General features: G+C 39.1%; 2 protein-coding genes across 5 annotated transcripts in view; one reads left to right on the plus strand and one right to left on the minus strand.

Annotated features, from left to right (window-relative positions):
* Positions 1-17739, minus strand: part of Atg16 (Autophagy-related 16) — a 377667-nt gene that overhangs the window by 128509 nt on the left and 231419 nt on the right. The window lies entirely within an intron of this gene.
* The window catches only part of Neo (neyo), a 122697-nt gene that overhangs the window by 28457 nt on the left and 76501 nt on the right, over positions 1-17739 (plus strand). The window lies entirely within an intron of this gene.

Consider the following 17739-nt stretch of genomic DNA (forward strand, 5'->3'; position numbering starts at 1 on the left):
CTGGATTCTGTTATATAAACTACAATATTTATATAAATGGAAATTTTTATTACAAAAAAATCGATGCATATACATGTCATGTTTCAAGCTGCATTATTTAATATTCGGCGCAATCCGTTAATATTTAATATCCGTCCGTAACGAGAACACGATTTATAATTGCGAAGCGTGTTTTTTAATATCTATTATACAATAATTAGTACGTGCTAATAAATGCTAGAATTTATTACAGAACCTCGAGAGCAAAATAATTAGTCTGCACTATATCAGAATTTTGATCATTATAATAATCTTTTTTTTCACGGTCGTTCGGCAAAACGTAAGCTTACCGCGAGTCTACATTACGCGAATCTGACGTTTTTTTTTTTTTTTTTTTTTTTACCACCTTTAACAACGATACTCATCGCCCTTATTAAGCTGACAGCCGTAATTGTTGTGATATTTTTTCCGTAATGAGTATTCTTCCAGTTGTAATAAATCCGGTTTTTAATAACCCAATGCACCACCTTCCAGCTACTTGTCTCTTGATTTACAAGAACGTTTAATTTTATCCTCTATAAAGTATTTTCTCTTCAATGTACGCCCTTTTTTTTTACATCGGTTTCGTAAGAAATTCTCCATTTATTACGTACGAGAATCTAGCTGTAAAGTCAGAATGTATCGGCCGAACAATGTGTCGCAAGAGTACGGGATATCATTCATTAACGACACGAACTAATTGGGCCGACGGTAGATTGAAACCTGACAGCACTGATAATTGACTCGAATGAGCTAACGGATATTCGAATCAAATGTGCTCCGTCTTCGTTCGTCGAACGTGTTCGTCCGTTTGGGAATGATTACGAAAACTAATCTCGTTACTACGCGACTAGCCGTGACGTAACGAAGACGAAATAGAGCAAAATAGACTGGACGCGATAAAAAAAGCTATTCTGCTGGTATTATTATCCGCGCGCTTTTAAGGCATCAACGTGGCAAGTGTGGATATGTATGTACGATATATGGATATGTAGATGCGTTACGCGAGACAGGTAGTCGTAATCGTCAATAAACCGTATATGTTGAAACGCGTATAACGAGACGTATGTCGTCGCTTTCGCCGAAGCAGAAATTCCACAGGCGAAGGCTGTTATCGAATAAATTGGTATGTATCGGTCGTTGACCATCGCCCGAGCAACATATGACGCATGCTCTCTCGCGTACTAATCCTATTAAATCCCATTACGAATAATTTCGGAGCCCGCGAAATAGCGGACAGCAGCTCGATATCACGGATGCCGAATAGTATAATCGTGATGGCGTTTACGCGCGTAAGCGATATTATAGTTTCGAACGCAACATGCTAGTTTCGAAAAACAACGCTAGGGAGATGAATTTGAATCACGCCAATCATTGACAATTCTATGAAGTAAATCGATACGAGACGATGCGTGACAGCAAGTCAGCTGATGCATCAATATTGATTCGTCCAGTTAAGCACATATTGTACAATTGTTCATTCGCTTTTATTTGTCCGAATATTAACAGAGTCTATACATTGACCATTGTGTATAAGTTTCAAAAAGAGATTTACGAGAAATCTCGTTGAATTGGCTAACGCTCCTAATATAAACGCGAATGCAAATAATATACACGTAATTGCATTATTTGATAAATTTATACGATTCAGCCGCAAAATTTCATGAGCGCATAAATTTGCACCACGCAATGTGTCATGGTTGTTTAGGGGAATGGGAGACAAGAGACCGCTATTTATCACAAGAGTTGAAATCCCACTGTTTTGCTTCAAGCATTAAATCTCTACTGTTGCGTTGCATTCATCTACGGATTATTTTTCATCGAGTCTCAGAATCGCCATGTGATAAACACATATCAAAATAATACAACATATAAAAAAGATATCTTTTGCAATTTCACGAAATAGAGATACGGATAAATGGAAAGATCACAAGACGTGATAATATATAAATATGTCCTAAGCCTTCCATGCAATGCTTTTGTTGAAGCGGGAGAAGAAATTTTGAGGAATAATTGGCTTTACATTTTTTTAAACAAGATGATAATGAAGAAAAATTCGAGCATAACTGAAGAACATATGGACGCAATGATTAATAGATAAGACATGGGCTTCGTGTATGTATACCGGTAAAATATCCTTTCCACGAGCGTACATTGCATATTAGATTTTTGATGGACGGCGACGTGGGTAGAGTAGACATCCGCGCTCAGCGCGCGGAATGTGGAACAAATACCGATTTCATCAAAAACCGATATCTGCCTCTCTCTCTCTCTCTCTTTCTCTCTACATGCGGCACCATGCGAATTCCAAACGTTGCCATCGTTGCCATCGTCCGTTTGTTGTTTCGTTCAACTTGCGTTGACAATAGAGATAGTAAAACGGAGCTACGATAAAATTACAAACACGCTATTTCATTATGATTCGAATTTCAATGGACAATTGTCATTTTAGCTACGACTAAATATCTTATTTTCGAAACTATCCTCTCGACGTTTCAAAATTGGTATATCGTTTATTTTTCGAAGACACATAGTAATTTAGGAATGTCCGCACATGTCAGATGTAATAGTTATAATTTTTTTTAAAAACCAATTATTCTGTTCGTTTAGAGTATTTTATGACACGCAGCTATAATAATTGAGGTGAAACATCTGGCGCCGTTTTCTAACGTTTGTCTTGTAAACATCGATGCTTAATCAAGATCATATCGCTGTATAACCTCGCTAATAGCTATCCATCATCCCTGCGAGAGAATCACGACTCACTGGAATACACTAACGCATTAATATACATCGGCAAATATACGAATGGAGATAAGCAATTGATTGGGTTACATGACGCGTCATTGGTCATATTACTTGCAAAGGTAAATGCAATGCGTCATTTTGACAGACGCTATGGTATATCATTTAACACCCCGGTGGACGCGCTGAATAGAGAAAGGACGCAGGTGACGACGCAGCGCGCTTCACTTTCGCACGCGGGATGCGTCGAAACGCTCGTTTCTCTTGATTAACAATTTTACTCTTACCGACAAAGAGGATGATTCGTGAACGAGAATGACAAATCACCGCGGCATTTCACGCGCGCTTCGAAAGGGTCACCAAGTAATCAGACGCGGTCATCGTTGGCTTAACGCTATGGGACAACAACAGCCACGGTAAATACCATCCCGGCGACTAAAAGCGCTGTAATCTCTGCGGCGATAATAAAGTTGTCCCAAACATTTTTCCTCTATGCAAAAACGGGCGCGCGCTATCTGCCCAGAAAACTGCCTCGCTTGAATCGCGGGACGCAAAAACGCGCAGCGTCACAAACGATCTCCTTCGTTGAGAGCCGGCGCGTAAGAGCCTCTACGCGCAACCCGTCCGTTAAACCCTTTTTCGTCATTTTTGCGCACGCAACAAAAAAGAAACGCCCTATCTACTCTCGTGCGCACAAAGGCTTATCTCTGGTATACGTGATACTAGCGTAGGGAAACGCGGGTCCGAAGCGCGCTCGATCCTATGCATCGTCCGCGTACCGTGCTCTCATTAAACGAGTCCAGCCTCGTTTTTCATTTTCACTGCGCGTTCCCGGCAAGCGCGAAAAAAATGCTCGTCCATGAAACGGAGAGTGTATCGTGTATCGCGCGCGCAAAGTCAGGACTTTGTAGATTGTTCTTACCGTACCCCGAAAAGCCTACGAGTGGTGCACGTGCACGTGCACGGCGACGTCGAGCGTCGCGCATTAGCGCGCTGTCGCATCGTCGCCGAAAGATAACGCTGCGCCTGCCTCCTCCTCTTGGCGATGCCTGATTAGTTTGAAAACAGCTCGCCGTGGCTTACAGCTACGACAGCTATGCTGACATTGCTCGACTCACCCTCGCCTAGTCGAGGGCGCGCCGGCGCGCCGCTGATGAAGCTATCGCGCATTGTTGCGCAACCGGCAGAAGAAGATCCCCTCATAACATATGTAAACGAGACGCGAAGACGTACTATAGATTGTAGGGCTATATGTACCGGTTTGCCGCATCCACATAAACGCACACGTTTCTACCCGACGTACACGCGCACACATACACCTGCCGAACGTGCAGAATGACCGACAGTGTTTCGTGTCGACATATCGTCGCGTTACCGTCGCGAAAAATCACGCTCTTGTGTTCGCCTCGCGGGTATTGCGCTGCTATGCTATCGATGATAGGATATTATTCAGTTTTATCACACAAATAAAAAATATAGCCTTTTAACGAATAAGAAACGCATGGAAAGCTCGCAACGCGAGAAATATTTACTATTCGTATCTCGTGTGACCGGTCGTCGAAAAAAAAAAATAACTGTATAACATACGAGAGCTAAAGAGCAGAGGAAATAGAAATAGAAGAGAATAGAAGCAAACAAGATCGAAAGAAATGTCGAGTAGAAATGAAACACTGAAAAGAAACTATGTCGAGGGATAGATAGATAGATAGATAGATAGATAGAGAATACTAATTGTAAGTAGTAGTGAGATATGCAATCTGTCGACTAGAAAGTGCCAACAACCATACGACCGTACGTGGAATGCGGCCTTTTATGTCTCTGTTCCTCTCTTTCAACCCTCGCTTCGCTGACTTCCGTCGTCGCGATTTCGCATCCTTCTATGACCCCACCGTTCTTTGACCGGGAGTACATAATGCACATTCGCGTTCCTAAGCGTTTTAACACGTACACCGACAAACGCTCGTTAACTTCTGCCTAACTTCGTCGACGCCGGTATCACCTGTGCAGGCAGGTAAAACGATGAGACGCCGCCGCATCAGCCCAGGGGGAATGTAGCGACACAGCGGTAGATTATGCGGTACCGACGTAAAAGTTGTTTGTACGCGGATAAGAGGGGTCAGGTCTAGTGTCGTCCATTTTTCACAACTTTCCTCTCGCCGCGAAGGCTCTCGTATCTATCTCATCCCGTTGCTCACGATCGTTACCTTCGTCGTTCGCCTGCTCTCGCTCGCTTCTATATCCCCTGTTTATCCCCGTTCCTCTTTCCCTCTCTCCTTTGCGGACCTATTAACGAATAGTCGCGTTTGCTACGGTTCCGCTGTCGCGTCCTCTCAACGTGTACGCGGGCCTCGGAAAATCGTGCTTTTCAGGAAGAGGAGGAGGGGATGATCGATATCTCGACCGTGCGACCGCGCGCCGAAAGTATCCATCGGCCATTATTCTTCGCTCGTGAGCTCGCTCGTTATTGTCCGTTAAAATTTTTACGCGATGAAAACAAGTCCTCCCTCGATAGAAACAGTGCCGAAAGTGAAATGATTCGCCGCACTGACGCGACGCGATTATTCTTGTCGATATCACGACACAACGGGATGTATAGTATATTTTGCGCATGGAGCCGCATGCGATAACAACATCCACTGAATTCGTGAGTTTCGACGCGTGTTTCCACGCGAACGGGGTGCAACTTTTGCCCGGCAATGACGCAAGAGGAACGAACTTTTCCTCGAATGGCGTGGACGGTTATTCGGGGGAGCTCGGAAACGTAACTTCATACCAAAGTTCCAACGATATTATTTCCCTGATAAAAGTTTCTCAAGGTGTCAGTGGAATCGAGGCCAATGTACAACCGGATATTACGTTTCTTAGGGGCTATATGAAGCGGTACTTATTCCGGAGAATGATAGAGGAAGGTTATGCTGTTTTGTGAAATGTAGATATACCAGAAAAGTTGATGATATCCGAGCACACTCTCTCTTAACGACTTATATAAAATATTTATAGAATAAAGAGATTATATATATATATGATATAAATTATATCCAAATATTATAGAAGATATAACTATAGCTGCGTTCCGATATTCATTGCCAGTTCACTGAAAATCTACAATGTACGTGACGCAAACTATAGATTTTCAGTATTGGCAGTGAATATCGGAACGCAGCCTTAGTGTATATATATATATTATTTATATACTCATATACTTCAGATTGAAAAAAAAAAAGAAGAAAGAAGCTTACGCTAATGATTCGTGATTTATAAATCAATTTCTAATATTAATAATATTACAATCAATTGTAGAATTAGATATATAATTTATTAATTGATTAGATATATTCCTAATAAAAAAAAACAGCCTATCATTTAATAAGATTATTTTTGTTAATATTTCTAATTAGAACAAAGTTATTAGTTTTAAAATGACAAATTCTCTCACTTCGGAAATGAAATTTCTAATTATTAATCGACTTGTTTTATTTTGTTAATTAATATGTTTTGAGAAAATTACCTGCCCCCTCAAAACGATCTTCGAGGTTATTAAGAAGAGTTATAAAAGAGGTTGATTTTGAAGCGTTCCTTAAAGAGAAATGAAAAGTCATTCCGTCTCTCTCTCTCTCTCTCTTACTACGTAACGCTTTCGAGGAAAAAAGTAAAAGGAGATATTATTTAAACAAAATTAGAATTTTCCAATAGTCAGGTAAAATAAATATAACCCAGTATTAGCAGCAAAATTGCTACGCTATCATGAAATTCCGTCGAGTTCGCCGGCGGCCCTTCAAGAACATGAAATATTTTTCTCTCATTCCGTATGATACGCGTAAGATGACTTTCGAACAACTATGCGAAAGTACCTCGGAATTCGCGTATCTGGCACGCGCGCCATAAAGTATGCTTTGAGCAACCGGGTTTTTTCCCCGAGAATTATTGCATTGTAATTTCTCGATTCTGCGTCTTTTAATTACATTTGAAAAAGCGTGCAACAAAAGACCAGACACGCTCAATCAGAGTCACCATTTTACTTTATGTAAAACTAACTTCGATCATACACATATACGTACGACATTACAATGCAATTGGCGTCACAATTTATTAAAGATAGAAACAGTTTCATTATTCTTTCCTGACTATATCAAGACCAAAATGTATGTCTACAACATTGTTAACTCATATTAGAAGACGACGGGAGCGCGAAATAACTGAGTCGACCAGTCGTGAACAAGCGAAATTAACCGTCCTATCCATTTGGGTCAATCATAAATATCACAATAATATAGGACAAAATAATATAAGATATTTTATATTGGAGATACGAAGCTTGAAATGGAGCAAGAAAAGCGCATTATCGGTCGGACATTTCGAGCAATCACGATTCCGCCTTTCTCTTCTCCAAATTTCGATCCCAAATACTATTAAATATTTTGCGCAATCTCTTATTAAAGTTATAAAGATAAAATACATCTCTTTATATAAGAGATTATAAGATATGAACGACAGTTAATTATGTTAAAACTAAATTATATGTAAAATATATTGAAGTTTATCTTCTTCGCGGACTTCATTCTCCGTACGCTGTCATATTCGTGTATTTCTAGCACATTTCGAAAACAAAGAATCGCCGAAAATGCATAACGAATGAGCCATCAGTTTTCGGCTACAAACTTTGTTTCCGTGTAACGGGATACGCAAAACGATAACCTGCAGCTCGCGCCATCGCGACTGTGCGAAAACGCGCGACACAATTTATGTGAATTCACGAATGGCTAGGTGCAACAATGCTGCATAAGTACGTATCTGTACGAGCGTGTACGCCCGATCCATTAATTTTCGTCCAAGCTGCTTCCTCGCCACGTCAGAAACAGCTATATAGCCATGAACGATAGAAAAGTTGGTCGATTAAACCAGCAATAGCGGTGTCCCTACCTATATAATCTGTAATAAAGCATCAGTGCTCCAGCTGCTACGTCACATGTACGTTAAAATAATTTGAGGCTTATATATACTATTACTAATACTCTTGATTGATTGACAAAGAAAACTTTCCATTATTTTGATTTATTACAATACATGTGACCGTCATAAGAGCATTTTACTTTGTTGCATCAACAAAAATTTCATTGTTATTAGTACCATATTAATACTGCTCGCTCTCGAAATGGCGCTCCGATAAAGTACAAACTGTTTATGACATTTAAAAGTCGTCTATCCCATAATCGTAATCTTTAATTCCGCATATTATGCGGATTTGAATTATGAACGTTTAACGGCGGTTTTAATAACGCCTTGCGATTTCATGGATCATCAATAAAAAAAAATATATATATATATATTTCAGTTAATAATCTATAAATGCCTCGCGTCAGCATTAACATATAACGTAACTGCATCTATAAATTTAAATGTGGGTTCTTGCACGAGTCTCGGAGCGTGTTCATGTTATGACATACGTACAATTAGATACGCCAATAAAATTCTTATATTATACTTGTGTGTGCAAGTGGGACTTTTGCGTTATTCATTAATGTTGTTATCGCGATATTGTGTACCATCTTGTCTGTTATTACGTATTTTACCGCGCGCTAAAATATTTTAATTACGATAATTTATATAGCGTAATAATATACATGATAAATAGATTCTCATATTATTACATCGATGCTATATATAAATTTCTTCTAGCTTAAAATATATTTATTTATTTTCATAATTTGTCTATAAAACTCTATATCTTTCAAATATGTATTATTTCATCAATCAATTCACAGCGTAGATCGTAAGAAACGCCATCAGCCTCTTATCAGTACCAAAAGCAAAAAAATATCGAATCTTCTAAATAAGGTCCTATTGCCGTACCAGTGTTTAATATTTCTGTTCCGATTGTCTTTACGTGTGATATTATACATTTTCTTGAGACACCGAAACCGCGGCAAGCGGAGCCGGAAGCGGAGCGGAGCGGAATACGTGTACAACGAATACGCGCGGAATATCGCGAGTGCGGAAAGAGAACTCTCTACGGGACTCCACTGTACACACGTAGATGCATTCGGATATATGTTACGTGTACGACCGAATACGATCTCTCGCACGAGTTTACAGTCTCCGGCCTCGACTGAGAAGTATCTAGGCAAACATATAATTCGCGTTTCGGATTCACCTATCGACGACAAAAAGTCAGGCTGCGCCGGTGAGAAATATACGAAAGCGACCTATTCATAACATTTCGATTGCAATCGATATTCGCGAGTTCAACCAAGATCACGGAACTAACATCACGAAGTAACGCAAATCAAGTGCCGCGGCCAAGACTGGTTTTACAAGTAGTAGTAGTAGTAGTAGCTGCGGGAGACGATTCCGAGTACGATTCCAATTAATACGAAAATTATGAATTTTCGAAGTCTTAATTAAGCTTCTTAGACACACTTCTATTTATGCAAATCAGATTCAGTTTTCAAAAGCTGTTTTGCAAGAGAAATATTTTGCGTTTGAAGAAGGTTTAATATAAGAGACGAGTCAAGCAAACTAATTTCCATTCCAATCTCCACAAATTAATTTGAAACAATTTTTAGACAAATTTGATTATATAAATATATTTTCTAACATTGTCTTCAATATTATATAACTTTATATATATATATGTAATTTTTAATTTCAAAAATATGTTAAAGTAAAGTCTACTTGAAACTAGATAAAAAAAAAGAGTTAAAATTATAATCGAATATCTGAGTACAGGGATTAGTATACCACATGTACGAATGCGATATATACCATACACGCGAGGTGCAAAATCTTAAATAGTTTTACACACACACACACACAACTAAGCCTATAATTATATAATATTCCATTAAAATAAAGTCTATATCTCTGAAATTAATTAAGGAAAGGAGAAATATTTAAAAGAAAAGAAAGTTGAAGCTAAAATTAGAATTGAACACCCGCGCAGAGATCAGTATATCATATCTATATGCACGAGTATTGGTGTAATACCTCATCCCTCTTTTTCTTATTAAATTAATATCGTGTCTTTGGACACACAATCGCGAGTATCAGTCCGGTCTCTCAACTCGGCAATCTACATACGATGAAGTACCGGTTCGAGTCGCTCTCGGTTCTGGGCTCCTGGAAGACTGGTCGATCGAACGCGCCGCTGCTTTTTTCATCGTCAACAGTGCGATGTTAATGATCGTCCGTCGGCCTTCTTGTCTTATTAAAATCTTTACATCGTATCTCATAGGAATACGTTAAACGGAAAATTTAACAGTACAACACGATTATTTCGCTTCATAATCTTGCCCTCGTGCTTCTACGAGATTCAATCATTTTATGCTCTATGCGTAAGTCTGAAGAACGAGTCCTCCTTTTGCAAATCTGGCAAGTGATATAACCCGTTTTATATCTATGTGACGCGTCGTGAGCTTAGTAACGATGTTATTTACTCGGACACACACACACACACACACACACAAAACTATCATTAATGCAAAAAGAACGCTCACTGCAATCAAATAGATTACGAATGTTTTATCGCGATATAAATTATTCTTGCGTTATGACACTGGATAGCAAACGTTGCTGACTTCGTGTATAACAATGAATCACATCCATATGTAAACGAGCTGATTTGAGTTAATAGTCAATCTTTGACTATCTTGTTGTCGATTATACATGCAACATCTAAATCTTATAATTTTGCCACCCAATTAAATACTTGATTCATTTAAGCATTTAATATTCGAGAATATAATTCTCAGACTATATGTATAATAATACGTCATTTAAATTTGTAAGTTGTTGAGAGAGAGAGAGAGAGAGAGAGAGAGATTCCTAGAATAGCGAATTAATTTAAACACTATTATGTATAAATGAATTTCATTACATGTCTAATAGATGAAAGATTGAATTTACATTGAAATAAGACTAGAAGACTGTTTTACGAAAGAATGCACTCGCAAAACCTGTTTTGTTATCCGAAAGGTCGTGGACTAACGGAACGAGCTCGCCTCTGATCACGGCAGGATTTAGGGTACATCGCACCGATTTTTCATGCAAACGATAGCGCGAGCACGTCTGGATGGCGCGTCGCGAGGCACGATTTCTTCGGCCGGTGCATCCGTCAACGTCGCGCTGTCAAGTCGTAGAAATTTAACCCGCCAGAAAAATGAACGGCTTCGTGGCACGCTTCGTTCACGATCGAGAAGAGTAGTTGGACCCACTATTACGCGGACACAACGGGCGTTGGTGAAAAACTTCCAATTTGTATTCACACCGTAACATTGTGTAGGCGAAAGAAACGATCGTTTCTTACAGTATCGCCTTTGACTTGGGATCATGCCCTCTATATCGATGTAGTAATTTTTGTTGTCGCGAAATCCGTTCGTGCTCGATTCAGCGCGATAAGGATCAAACGTACTGTATTATATGAATAAACGCACGCGTTATATTACGAATAAAGTATACAGAAATCTCGCAATCATCGCAAAGAAAATCCAGAATCCAAAATCAATATCGTAAATTTGAAATATGCCGACAATGTGCAAAGAATATGAATGCTTGTATACTGGGATAAAAAAAAATCGAAAAATTTTTGTCATGTCTATATATTTCAACGCTTGCAATAGATTAATTTGCATTGCTTATTTGATATGATAATAATAAAAAATAATAACTGTAAAAATTAAAAATAATGATAAATATTTAATAATGAAAATAGGTCGAAATCTTTTCATTTTTTTCTTTTATTTTTTTATTCGTAATATAATATATATATATTGTTGTATATATAACATAGATTTATATATATATATATTCTATTGTATATAAAAACTGAAAATGCTTTTCCTTTTTATTGTATGAATCGGTAATTGAAAAATAATATTCAATCTTTAATTATCGACATTATTTATTACATTACACCGAAACGTGTCAAATAATCCATATCTCGATGCAATGAAATAATTGTGACAAAGTAATATGTGTATAGATTCTGTCAAACTTTTGCTACGATAAAATAATGGCTACTAAAACTTTATAGAATACAGAATTCAATATTTGAAACGTGCTCTAATAGTAATAGCGCTTCGCGATGAATACAATTAAAAGTTGTATCAAACATTCGCGGAGGAACATTGTGTCGCGCATTTCGTAATTAAGCGTCTGAAAACAAGACGCGCAGACTGTAACACGTGTGCACCTATCTCTGATCCTCGAAACGTACTCTCACGGCCACTCTTTCCGAAGGCTTTAATTTCGTTTCAACAAGCAAGGAATGTCAGCTCTCGGGAGCGAAAGAATGAAGGTTGATGGAAAAGAGAGAGAGAGAGAGAGAGAAAACGACGGAATCGAGAGCATTCTTCGCTCCGTCCTCGGCGGTTTCGTTGCTTTGCAACCATCGTGACGGCGGTGGTGACTCTAAAGGTCGAATTAGATTACCACCGACTCGATTAAACCACCGTCGTCCGAGAACCCGTGCGAGATAATCTCGGACGTTGCATTCTCATCGCACACGTTCTGACCGCTTTCGACATTTATGAAGGAGCACGTGATTTTATGTAGGCGTCGTTATGCATTAAAATATACAGTAACGATGTAAAATTCACACATACATATTGTATAATAAAAGCAAAAAATTATAACAGCACAGAGTTGTGTCTTTGATATTAAGAAACAACACGGTATTTTTTGTGCTACTATAAACATATATGAAATTTTTATCAAAATAATGAGGGAGATACATTTTCAGCATTATTTATTAAAATTATATATTTGCTATATATAACGATATGTTAGAACTATAACGATTTATTAGAATTATATATAAAAATATTCGCTTCATTCAGCTATAATTCGGCGATTTGGCTATCGTTCGATAAATACAATCTTTGCACAATTTGATCTAATGCAATATAAAGACCGGACCGTATCGGGAGAACCGCACACGTTCCACCTGCAATTGAGATAAAATATATCGATGGTTCTTAGATGCACCAATTTCTTTGGAGGTATCGTGCCAAAATGCAGTACGTGTTGCATTTTCGGTAGAAGGAATCTCATGAAATAAGTTCTAAAAGCTCTCGCGGCCATTTCAGCGGCAATTCTGCCGGTGGTCCGGCGCGACTTTCACGTGGGCCGGCTAATACGACGTGATATCGAATCGTGATAAAGTCGCATACACCTCGCATCGACGAGTCTTAAATCCGCAAAAGACTCTCTGGCTGCATTTCGCTCTCTACCCTTAGGCTCTCGCTATCCCGCGCTTTTCCAGCATCCTCCGCGCGGGCATTATATCGTACCGAATTGCGGTACGTGCGATACGACGCCAGATCGCTAGGAGAAATCCCGTGAAATAGATGCGCGCCGGCGGCGCACGCGATGCGACGCGTTCTGGGGCGGCCATAACCGTTAATTGAATACGCTAATTCACTCTCTAATCTCGCGTAACAGTATTTACGCGTAATAGGACAAAATGCATGGCCGTGCGGTATCGCTCGCGGCGAAGCTCGCGAAGCGTCGATACGACGCGACGATGTCGGCGCGAGGATGCGCAAAGCGCCGCCACACGGCGAGGCTATTTGGAGAAGGCATCTGCGGGAATACTAATTTGCACCCCGGTTTCGCCTTGCGTTGTTGCCATCGTGGCAAATACCCCGAACGTCAGAGGCACGTAACATAAGGTATCTAGAATCCGCATGCCGCGTTTCGATTAATAATTCCGTAACGCGACGTAACTTTCGATCGGACGGAGTAACGAGTCAGCGAACCATTTTCTCCGCCGTGATATACGACTTGACACGCGGAACACCGATGCGAATTTCCGCCACACATTTCTATGCTTGATCGATTTTGTTACGGAGAGTCGCTGGAAAACTTTTATTTTATTTTGAATAAACTATGGACTCGTTCAAGTTTTATAAATGTTAAAAAGCCAATCTACTTCATCAAATTTGCCTCGAAATATTTTCTTTCGGATTGTGCTTTCAACAGAATGTATGAAATATTATAACACGTATTTGTGTCCATTAGATCCAATAATATAATTTATATTTTTCTAATAACAAAACTATATTTAAATAATGACTTGAGCATAAACAAAACATACAAATTGCTGTGATTAATTACTTATATATAATACTGAGCTCTATATATAATCGAGAGCGCGTTAATGTAATTTAAAACGTCAAACGTAAACCAGCGGATGTAAATTCTTTGATACAACGCATGGTAATTTGGGAAAAAAATATTGGAAATAGGAGAGATGTTATATACATGCACAGAGTATACATATTGTATATGGTATATGCATTGGATTATTTTTTCTTTCGCGTGCATGCTCTTTCAAAAACCGAGAAATTATATTTTTTTGAATGCAAAATATATATCTATAGGATAGACAATTTTTATTTTTTAAGTTAATAATACCATCAACGGAGAAGAGAGATCAGTGTAAAACAGAAAAGAAAAAAAAAATCCACCATCAAATCTGTGCGTTTCAAAATTAAATTGGCGATTAATAGTAGAAGCGATGATAAACCCGAATTGTTTCACCGAAATTCATCCGTAACGCTCGTGTACGAAAGTTTCGATGCGCGCGTAACAGAGGTTTCGATTAAAATCGCTAATTGAATATGACTTTTCAGAATCGTTCGCGTTTTAATTTAATGGAACAATTGTTCTTTTGGAAAAGAGATTTTAAAGAATTAATTTTTAATAAATACGCAAATAAATACGTACTACCGAAATAAGTTGAACTATTAAGCGTTCATCTTTGTTGCACCCGGAACGCGAGAATCGTGGCAGAGAGGAGGAGAGGAGAGTTTCGACGAAGGCAGCCGACGACGACCTGGACAGACGGGCAAGAAAGGTTGATTAATATCCGAGGTATTGTTTTATGGAAATTTCCGGCCGTCAGAGCGCTTTTTATCTTTCGCTCACCCTTCCCTCGTCACCGCCATGTAACCCATTAAGGGCGAGCCTGTCCTATTGTCATGCTAAGACGTTGATTTTTTCGGCCCTCATTAACAGTCTTAGTCCCGAGAGAAGTTCGTGAGAAAGTGAGAAATCCTCCCTCGCGAAGAATGTTTACTACATTTCAGAGAATTGAGGATGAATTGGACGTCCGTGAGGATCGTGGAAAAAGTCTCAGATCACGGTTTGAATATCATGAAGGGAAATGGAGGACACATTTCACAAGACGGAAGTGCATTCGCTCTAAGAGGATGAGATTGTTCTTTAGAGGATACGCATTATCCATCGTAACAACTGATAACATTATATTCTGCTTCTTCGATAGTATTCTTTGACAGTGTGTGTTAGCAATCACGCGAGTTCCGTATAAGCGTGATGACGTACCGATAATCTTCGATGAATTACGAAAACTCCAAATTTGGAAGAACGTGCTGGAAGCGCGTGGCGGCATCTAAAGAGAATAACAAGATAAAGCGGAATAGAATAGAATGGAATAAACTGAGCGCATAGTAGCATATAGAAGAAACAGTACCATATACGTAAGCAAGAATGGGCTATTAGAAGATAGTAATCATGTGTTTACATAAAATTCGTCCCTCGCTCTTCTTCCATTCTCTTTATTTTTGCTTTCAATCTACTGCCATGCAATTACGTCACGCTAAACCACCGAGCGTTCTTTTCACGTTTAAGATTTCAGCGTTGCTATGATAAATCCCATATATTGAATCACTATTGCGCCATTACCAGCTTACTACACATAAATTCGAGTTTATGTTTGCGATCGACAAATATCTTATGCAACAGAATTCTACAAAGTATCGTCCTATAATTTTCTTTATTTTTTTCTGGTTAAACTGCATAAAAGGTAACCTCCGATTTTATCACTACTTAAATATGTTGTAGGGGAAGTTCTTCCGAGTAGTTTCCCGCAAGAAATAAGTGGGGGACGACGTTGCGATTGAAAAGATATAACAAATTAAAGTTTAACAGTTTTAATGCTTTTTCTCAATAGATATAATATAAAGTAATATTAGGAAAAATGAAGTTTGTATACGTTATTTGTTTGTGTACGTTATTATTTGTTGTAGAGCAGACGTGGAAAAAAAGTATTTGTTTACATTTACAGGATAGATAACATGGTTATGAATATTTTGTCAATGTGTTTCACATGTATTTCTCACAGTTCGTTAACAGCCTTCAACGTGCTCAGAAAACTCTCTCCTGCAACATATTTAAATGGCAATAAAATCGAAAGTATGTTATTTTTTATACAGTTTTACCCTTTTTCCTTCCAATTGTAACAACATTTCGCAACGCTGTATTTCTATGATGTTATCGTGATATTATTACCGCGTAACGCTCAATCGCAGGAAATTTTAATACTCTCGCGACTTTGCATTCGCGCGAAACATGTCTGATCGTCTTTTTCTATTATCATACTAGTCGTGCTGATATCGAATTGAAATCTGCTAGAGTAACGCGACGAACCTGATCGAGGTTGATTCCGTATCGCTGGATATTTTGGTCGTGGATAAATATTCATAAAAAATTTTCGCCGACATAAATCGAAGCAGCGATCTGCTGATGAAAATCCGTGACGCCGTAAACGTTGATTGTCAATGTCAGTCCGATAAAGCTGTCGTCTCGGTTATTCGCGACAAGAAAATCCAGCAGACTTCAATGCACCGACAAGAAATTGTACGATGACATCGGTGTGCGACAGAACGATTGATATTACGAATAATCTTGTTCAAATAATAAGACACGTGGCCTAATTAATCCAAGATCTAGAAATGAGCATAAAACATCCGGATGATGTTTTTAGGTAAGTGACAGCAGCATTGATATATCTCGAATCGCTACATAACGCGCGTATAGACGGGACGTAACGTGAGAACGGATAAGCAGATCTACTTAAAAAAATGTTAATTACACGCGATAGGACGATAAGACTGGTTTGCAGATCGACGCGGTAATATTATATTAATCTCGATATCGAGAAAACGGGACCCTTTGCGAGCTTCGAAACCGCCTTGGTCACGTGCAATAAGGAAACCGATAAGTGTTCTAAAAGCGTCAGAACTAAATGCGAATTTCGTAAAAGATTCAAATATTATCCGGTACATTTTTTAAGGTCGTTGACCTTGTCGAGAAATATACAAGAAGCCGATGCGTTTGATCGCCAAGAAAATCAACTTCATCGGTGCGCACAGAGTTCGCGAATCAGACATGTATCGCGTTTCTCGTACATCTCCGCGAATCGTTAATTTATGCATTAAATAGAAATAGCCGATCAAAAAGAAATCAACGCCTCCGTTGTAATTCAATGTAATTTGCGTATCTCAAGGATCCATCTATATATAAAATGGAGTTGAAAACGTAGAGTAATTGGCATCGTTCTGCTTATAATTAAATCTCCGTTACCGCTTAACGAGATTTCGAAAATGCCATGAGAAGCGGGCGTGTTGGGTTTCTGTGGATGACGCCGCGAAGAAACCGCCGGAATTGCTTTCGAGAAGCGAGAGAAGGAGATCTCGATCGTTAATTTAATAATTTCCGCGTTGCGATAAAGGTCGACGTGGCAATGAAATGGTAATTTACCTAGATATAGACGCGCGTGATTGTATGCGTATAGGCGCGTATACCTGTATAGAAGTAAGACGAAGTCCAAGTATCCTTTCGAGTTAATACCCGGCTACACACGAGCAATAAAGACAGATATCCCCGCGAGTTTCTCATAGCGGACATTATATTTTCTCGCTGGACGCGCCGCAGAGCATCGGCTAACAACGCAACGCCTCGTAATTTAGCCCGTCGCAACATCGGGCGTTCACACGCTCACGCGTGTCAGTTTCTGCGAATACGATTGGCGGCGTGAGAGTAATTTCCATTGCTGTTAACTCAGTAATATATCATTCTCGCAAAAGTTTTACGGTATCTATCGTGATGACAGATTACCGATTGTACTGGCGTTTACTTTCACGCGGAGCACTATTCGCTTTCGTGGGTCTGATGACC

This window comes from Polyergus mexicanus, unplaced genomic scaffold (assembly GCF_030449975.1).
Source record: "Polyergus mexicanus isolate NDT 795.1 unplaced genomic scaffold, iyPolMexi1.0 SCAF_12, whole genome shotgun sequence".
In the NCBI taxonomy this organism is placed as follows: domain Eukaryota; kingdom Metazoa; phylum Arthropoda; class Insecta; order Hymenoptera; family Formicidae; genus Polyergus; species Polyergus mexicanus.